Source organism: Mustela nivalis, assembly GCF_964662115.1.
Source record: "Mustela nivalis genome assembly, chromosome: 9".
In the NCBI taxonomy this organism is placed as follows: domain Eukaryota; kingdom Metazoa; phylum Chordata; class Mammalia; order Carnivora; family Mustelidae; genus Mustela; species Mustela nivalis.
This window is the reverse complement of record NC_139028.1, coordinates 29,590,198-29,598,071: the sequence shown is the minus strand read 5'-3', so window position 1 is coordinate 29,598,071 and position 7,874 is coordinate 29,590,198. Positions and strand designations below refer to the sequence as shown.

The 7,874-nt window shown below is 42.6% G+C and overlaps 1 long non-coding RNA gene across 1 annotated transcript; it reads left to right on the top strand.

Annotated features, from left to right (window-relative positions):
• Positions 1-223: 223 nt before the first annotated feature.
• On the top strand, positions 224-5,835 carry LOC309841462. Its single transcript, XR_014299143.1, has 3 exons — positions 224-372; positions 4,304-4,604; positions 5,684-5,835. It is a non-coding gene; the product is annotated as an uncharacterized lncRNA (long non-coding RNA).
• Positions 5,836-7,874: the final 2,039 nt, after the last annotated feature.

Genomic DNA, 7,874 nt, shown 5'->3' with positions numbered 1-7,874 from the left:
AGTCTTCAGTGGGGCCCAAGAATTTGCATTTCTCACAAGTTCCCAGATGGAGCTGACGTTGCCAGGCAAGACCCGACTTTGGGCACCACTGGTGTTGTGGTTGAAACCATGGGTCTTGGCACCAGAAGTCTGTCTTGCTCTTTGTTGCCTTAAGTTCTCTGGGTCTCCATCTTCTCATCTACCAAATACAAAGAATACTAATATCTACACTGTAGACTTTCAATGAAGGTAGAAACAGCATAACACCACTAGACAGTGATCTGGAATATAGGAAGCATCATGACGACTCTCGTGGGTGTGGGCCCCCTGTCTTCTGCAGACCCAGCTTTGTATTCCTTAAGGAACTTAACCACCAAATCATGAAAGAGTTAAGTAAGTAAACCATTGTAATTTTGTCTTTTAAAATCTGTAATTTCATTTTTCACTAAAAGGGGGATGAAGTCATACTAACATGTTGTATCAGTCAGGGTCTCAACAGGAAACAGATGGTACGCTCAAAATAGGAAAGTTCCAGGAGGGTTTATTTACAAAGGGACTGTTTCTAATGTGTGGGTGTTGGGGAACCACAAGGGATAGTACAGTAACCTGGCGCTTAATAGTAGGTAAGCTGATATCACTCTGAGGCCAGAAGGAATAAGAAAGGAAGAAGCAGTTATTGGAGCCGTGGTGTGAAAGAACTCTTTTTAGAGCCTGCTGCCTTGAAAGCAGTGATCTGGGATCAAGGAGTACAACCAGTAGACTACCCAGCAGGAAAGAAAGCCCAAGGAATTAATACTAGCTCTCCGCCCTCTCTCCGTCACCTTCCAGAGCTCCCAACTAAGTGCAAAGTTGGACTCTGTTCAGTCCAACATTAACCAAACCCAGCTGCAAGGTAGAGGGCATGGGAACCGAATGAATCTAGCAGACATGTGTTGGCATGTGTGATATCATTTAATCCTCCTGCCAGCCCTATTGTGTGCCCACTGTGCAAGTGAAACAGAGTTAAATTAGTGTAAGGAACTTGCCCAAAGTCACACTATGTAGAGGTGGCTGGATGTTCAAAGCCAGACGATCTTATTCTGGAAAGCGTCCATTCACCAACTACAGTAGAGGAAGCTTCTGGAGAGGAATAAAAGAAACTGAAATGTCTATTCTTGGTGAATACGAAAACAAATACTGTAAATTGTGGATATTTTCTAGTAGTGGAATCTAGGGTCTCAGTGACCTCAATCTGTCTTTTTAAGTTTTAAAAAGAAAAAGAAAAAGAAACAACCTTTTCTGTACACCACTATTATAAGCTGGTAAAATATGCATATGGCAATTGATAGAGTTGGCAATGAGAGGACATTCAGATGATGAATGATTTTCTTTTTATTTTTCCCATTTCCTGAAGTTCTCTAACATGGCCAGATTAAACTTATCCCTTTTAGCATAAAAGCAATCAAATAAAATTTTTAAAAATAAAGTAAAATGAAGGGTGAACCAGACAATCTCTAAGTTCCCTTAAATGTTTTATGAGCCGACAATCTTGATGTCAATCTTTCTATCTCTCCCCTTTTTATATTAAAGTCATCCTGAAAATATGAGTAAAAGTCCAGAGACTCTGTCTCAAGTCTGTAGACCCCATTCTTTAAGAAAAACAAAACAAAACAAAACAGCAACAACAACAACAAAAAAAACCAAGGTGGTGGGGTGAAATGAACAAGGAAAGGCAAAAATGCAATGAAACCCCCTCTGGCTACCTCTGATCCTTCTTCTGTGGCATCTCTGTGACTTTTAGAAAGGTCACATAGATTTAGAATAGCATTGGACAAAACTGATATGGGGAGATAACATACTATAGAGGCATCCTTGGAAGAAGCTGTCACTGGAAGCTTTGTTCCTGACACAACGTTTCACCATGATGGGCATCTGGCTTGGTGCATGGGCATCACTAACAATGGCCACAGGTTCTGGGAAGTCCTCCAGGGGAGATGTGGTTTGAGATGGACCTGAAGGGATGGACCTGCTGTTATGTGAGTGAGACACAAGCAAGAGGATTCCAAGTAGCAAGACTTGCACAAATGAAGAAAGGAATGAGGCCAAAAGTGTGGGACGAAGGATTAGCTCCACTGGAATAGCTCATAAGTTTGCAGGCAATGCAAGGAAAACAAAGTCAGAGAGATTGGGTGGCGCCATATTGTGGAGTAGCACGGAAACCAAAGCAAAAAGTCACTGGAGGTGATTGAACAGAAGATGTGTGCTTCAAGAAGAAAATTGAGACAAAATGTGAAGACCGGATCCGTGTGGAGACAGTTAGGATATGGGGAGACCAGACAAGGTGATCTCCTTGACCTTAGTGGGAAGTAGGATGTCCTGAACTAAGGAGGCAACAACTAGATTAAGAGATAAAACCTAAGTGCTTTGACAGCTTCCGTATGTGTCACCATATTGAGTGACAATTTTTAATAGTCAAAAGCCTTCAAGAAGTAGATATGGAGTTTACAAGACTGAGCTTGGCCTCCATTACTCTCAGCATGGTGCGAGATGAGAGAACATTTGCCAGTGGCTAATGGACAGGTAGGTAAATTTTCCCCCAAGAAGATTGCACCGGCAGGAGCCAGTAACACAGTATGAGACCAGTTCATGACAGACTTCAGATTCCCCAAAAGGCGATTACTAGCTGAAACCGACCGGGAGACAGAGCTGAAATCCAGTGTACATTCCTTTTCTTTGACACTTAAGGCTGCCCACAACTTCGAGGGTCCCTGAACCACCACTCATGTAGAATTCAAGGTTCTGCAAACCTGAAGTCATATTTAAAATTGCTCCCCGCACAGTACACAAACAGGCCCTTAGAGCAATTAAAGTCCTGGGCCTCTGCTCTCTTGCAGACTAATTGGCCAGCGTGCAGCATGTGGTGTTGGGAGTCTAATTGCTCAGGGGGCAGCAGGCTCTTTAGGCCTCCTGACCTGGATCTCTAGCAATCTCACACACAGAGATTGTCCAGGCAGCACCCTCTCCAGGGAGAGTGCGGGCCCAGAAAGACCTTGTATCTCATCCGTCAGATGGAGACCTGGCTGCCCCATGCTGTGGGAGGAAGATGTTTTCCTCTTTAATTGTTGAAGATTAAGGTTTGCAAATGAAAAAATAAAAACACCCCCTCCTGGCAATTATGGCCAATCAAATCACAGGCTTGGGGAAGAAAGATGATGGTTATCTCCGCCCCTCTCCACGTGAGTCAGCCACCCTCCCCTGAGCTCTCCTGGCCTCCCTGCGGGATTGTGTTTTCCTTCAGCACCCTTGTTCTCTCCCATGATCTCTTCCAAGACAGCTGAAAAAGCTGAGCACTTTGTCCTCGGGGAACTTGTGTATTTTTCCCCCCTCCCTCATTTAGTCAAAAAAACGTATCATTTCAATGTCTCTGGGGTAAACACTGTGTTAGACACAATGAGGGATAAAAGTGGAGATTCAAGTGTTAGATCACTGCTAAATGAGAGAAATCAGGGAAGTCAACTTTGAGCTGCACTTCAAGACTAGGAAGGATGTTAACAGGCAAAGATGAAAAAGAGGACACTCTCTAGGAGAGAAACCATTTACGTCGAAAAATATTAGGCAAATAATTACCAGTCATGTTTGGGGTCTGGTATGGTAAGCCAGAATGGGAGCATCATGTGAGCAGCGATATGACATTTATGCCTAAATTATATGAAGAGATGAATAGCTAAATCTTGGATTGTTTGCACGACTGATAGAACAGTGATGACCCTTTTTGTGTCTGATGGAAAATGTGCATGATCTAAAAATGCTTCAAATGGTTAACTTGCTTGCAGAACAATGTGAAAAATCAAATTAGAATTTAAAACACACACACACATATACACAAGTTCTAATTGTCCTATAAAAGGAAAGAATTGATTTATCAGCAATTGTTCCTAATTAGACAAGTCCACTCCACTGTCTGACTAGCCAGCTGGCGGACACAATAATCTTTACACATCCGCACTCGGGCCAAATGAGCTACAGTTCATTTTAAATTTCCAAGTTTGATTTGAAAATATATACACCCCTTTGAATCTAATGAGATACAATCTGAATGATAAATACCAGTTGATTAATGGACACAGGGCTTCGGTTTAATAACAGTTGAACAAAAAATTATGTGGCTATTGTTAAATCTTAATAAATGTTTTAAATAATAAATTGGCCTATATTAACTGCTGGCTATTAGCTCTGTTATTTGTTATTATCTGGTAACATAGCACTTTAGACTTAATATGGCATTTATCATTGTTTACTTTCACAGTTATTGCTTACACCTAATGCTGCATTTCTATTCCACCAGATTTTCAGAGTTCTCTTCTAATATCAACAATGACTTACCTCTTTTTCTAAACCTCTGATGACCTCCTCCCCAAAACACAGCTGTACAACCGGACTTGTTGAAGCACCTACCTACTCAAGTGAAGAATCTGCTTCCAGAATTCTGCCACTGCTTCCAGAATTCTGCCAGACTCTCATCTTCCTAGGTCATGGTTGTGACTTGGTTTCCATTTCAATGATACTTCGGGACTTACTGCAACCTGTGAGTCCTTCTGGTGACAGGCACCCTTTGAAGGGATTTCTGCAGGGTACTCACCATCAAGGTGAATTCCTCTTCTGTCCACTTATTGTGATGAGGGGGTTGAAGAGCACTTTTAATGAGAAAGAACTGGCAGCATCAGAGCAGAGAAACAGGCCCATAGTACACATGACACTAGTTCTGATGGGGCTAGATCCCAGTCCTCTCTTGGATCATTTTTTCTACTTGAACCCGTGGAACAGGTCTTGGCTCCTTTAAGAGCCTCCAGTGAGAATTCAATAATTGTTCTCTGTGGAAAGTATGAGTTCCCCCTAGTGCAGTATGATAAATCTCGCATAATAATAGCTCTTTCCAAAATAATCCTTAGACAGAAGCAAAATCCAACTGAGAAGGTTGTTCAGAGTCAAAACGTGGGACCTGGATCTGTCTTTTATTTAGCTCTATAAATACATTGTTTCTTTTGTCACTGCTGTTGACATAATGTATTATTATTACTATTCAGTTATTATTCCCTTAATGTCTCTTTTTTTTTTTAATTTCTTGCCAGGTCTTCATTCAATCGGCCAACAGTCGACTTTTAACCCTTAGTCTTCTGCTGACCAGATTGCAGTTCTAAGCTTCTCCACTTTTACTACCACGAGTCAACATCAAATTTGAGATTTCTAGATATGTTATCATAAGATGAGTGGAGCAGATCCAGGCTCCAAAATGGCCCTGGTTTTCACTCCATCATGATAGGGGGAATTATTAGGGATAGGTGTTTTTCTCTCAGACATAATCTCCATATTTATTATGTCATTTTCACAATATCAAACAAATTGAACTTCTTATGTCTATTCACAGAGGCCCTCAGAATCATACCCAGCTGTGTTCTGACTATAACTCATTGTGATGGATCATTTTATGTGTCAGGTGACTGGGCTAAAGGATGCCCAGGTAGCTGGTGAACATTATTTCTGAGTATGTTCTTGAGGGTTTCTGGAAGAGATTACCATTTGAATCAGTAGACTGAGGAAAGATCCTCCTCACCAATGATGGGGTGACCATCATCCAAGCTCTTGAGGGTTTAAATAGAACAAAGAGGCAGAGGAGGGGCAAATTTTCCTTCCTTTTGTGGGGATGACCATCTTCTTCTGCCCTCAGACATCACAGCTCCAGTTCTCAAGCCTTTGGACTTGAGGACATGACACCAGTGGTCCCTCGGCTCTCGGGCTGAATCCCATGACCAGTTCTCTTGGGTCTCCGCCTTGCAGAAGGTAGATTGTGGGACTTCTTGGCCTTAGTAACCAATGAGCCAATCCCTACAATAAATTTCCTCTTGTATATATCTACATGTATCCTATTGGTTCTGTTTCTCTGAAGCACCATGACTCATATACTCATTATCCTGGATTGGTTAGGATTGGTTGTAGTGTGATTTACTTGGCAGAGACATAGAAGCTTTACCAGCAGAGTGTGCAAACAGAGGGTGATTCACCATGCAGTTCACAATCATGATACTCATGAGTAGGAGGGAAGGACAGAGGGAGAAGAGGACTCCCTGCTGAGCAAGGAGCCTGATGCGGGACTCGATCCCAGGATCCCGGGATCATGACCTAAGTCGAAGGCAGATGCTTAACCAATTGAGCACCCCATCCTTGATGTTTCTACATTCCAAGTTCCCCCTGCTATCTTAGGTGGCACAGCTACCCATAATTCACCAGGGCAGGTCCCAGCATCAAGCACTTTAAGCACAAAACCTAAGTTTCTAAGACCCTGGGTTATTACCTCATCTACAAGTTCATGCTTTGCTTCTTTTTTATTTATGGGACAAACCAGAATCATAATTCTATTTTAAAATATCATAAGGCAGATTGTTTCATTTTCCTTCTTTAGAGTGTAATTATTCCTAATTCCACAGTTACTTTGCAAAGTGACAGTGTAGTGATTAAGAACACTCACTTTTAGAAAAATTTTTCCTATCACCAAACTCTATAAAAATTTAACTTCCTCCAAAAATTATGACGTTGTTGGGTAGTTTTTATTAGACAATTTTGGGGACTTGAAAGTTCTTTGTGACTAGTTCTCCCATACTCCAACACATATATAATTATAATTAATTGCTTCTCTGCTCATTTCCTCTTTCTCTGGTAGGAAAGAAATAGTTTGGGGAAAATAAGAACAGTAAGACAAGCACAGAGAGGCCCTTTTCTTTGTTAACTGTATGGGGCTGACTTCCTGTGTAAGTGTAAAGTCCATCATTTCAAGTCCCGGCTCCGCTGAACTGGGCTATAAGACACAGGCTAGGAAAAAGGCCATGGCCTTGGATGGTTCCAAAACCAGCAATCAGTACCCCTCCCCCCCCCACACACACACAGATTAGGAATTGACCCATCCCATAATCTGTCATGATGCTGAATGATACAGACTCTATAAGCATGTGAGTTGGCAGACCCATGCCCTTGACCTTCTCTGAATTCCAAGTCAGATCTAAAGTCCAGGAAAACAAGGGGCTTGATCACTCAGGTGTGTATCCCTTCCCGGCCCTCTCATTGACTCTGCCCACTCATGGTTTGGAAAATCAAGCTGTAGGTCTGGAGCCTCAGGAGCCTCACCCCAATGTGAGCTTATGGAGGATGAGGGCTAAGATTCACATGCCCAAGGAATTCATGGCCTCAGAGAAGTAGATTTGCCTGTCATTTGCCTAGTCCCATCACCACAACAGAATCAACCTCTGTTTGGGGGCAGTTGTCGTAGGTGAAGAAGAGTTGGCTATGCCTCATTTATCCAATACAGTAGAAGTTCTATAGAAAAAATACATTGTCTGGCATGTGATGGAGACCGTTGGGATAAATAATTCCTCGGAGTTGAGATTCTTAATTATCTGAGGCTCCATGAGATCTGGTTAACCCTCCCTTCATTATTTCTGACCCCAGCTTTCTGACGTCGGACGATGGAATCAGAAGCTGAAATCTGGAGGAAAGTCAGGGGGATGCATATCCTCAGACTATTTCTAGGAGGAAGTGCCAGAGAGAGCTTGTGAAGCTTCCGTTTTAGCAAGCCCAAGAGGTGGGATAATAATAGCTCACTGCTGTGTGTGTGTGTGTGGTGTGTGTATGTGCGCGCGTGCGTGCGTGCCAAATGCGCTAAGTGCTTCCTAGACATTAGCTCATGCAGCCTCCTGGTTCCCTGGTGCAGCAGGTGAAAAGCTCTGATGCCATCTCCCACGCGCTGAACATCAACCACCAAAGTGGATAAACCTCAGAACAAGTCACCGGTGCCAAGCGAGTTGTCTCCCTCAGCAACACCAAGATCTGACTAACAAATATGGATTCGATCTCTACTCTGTGCCTCA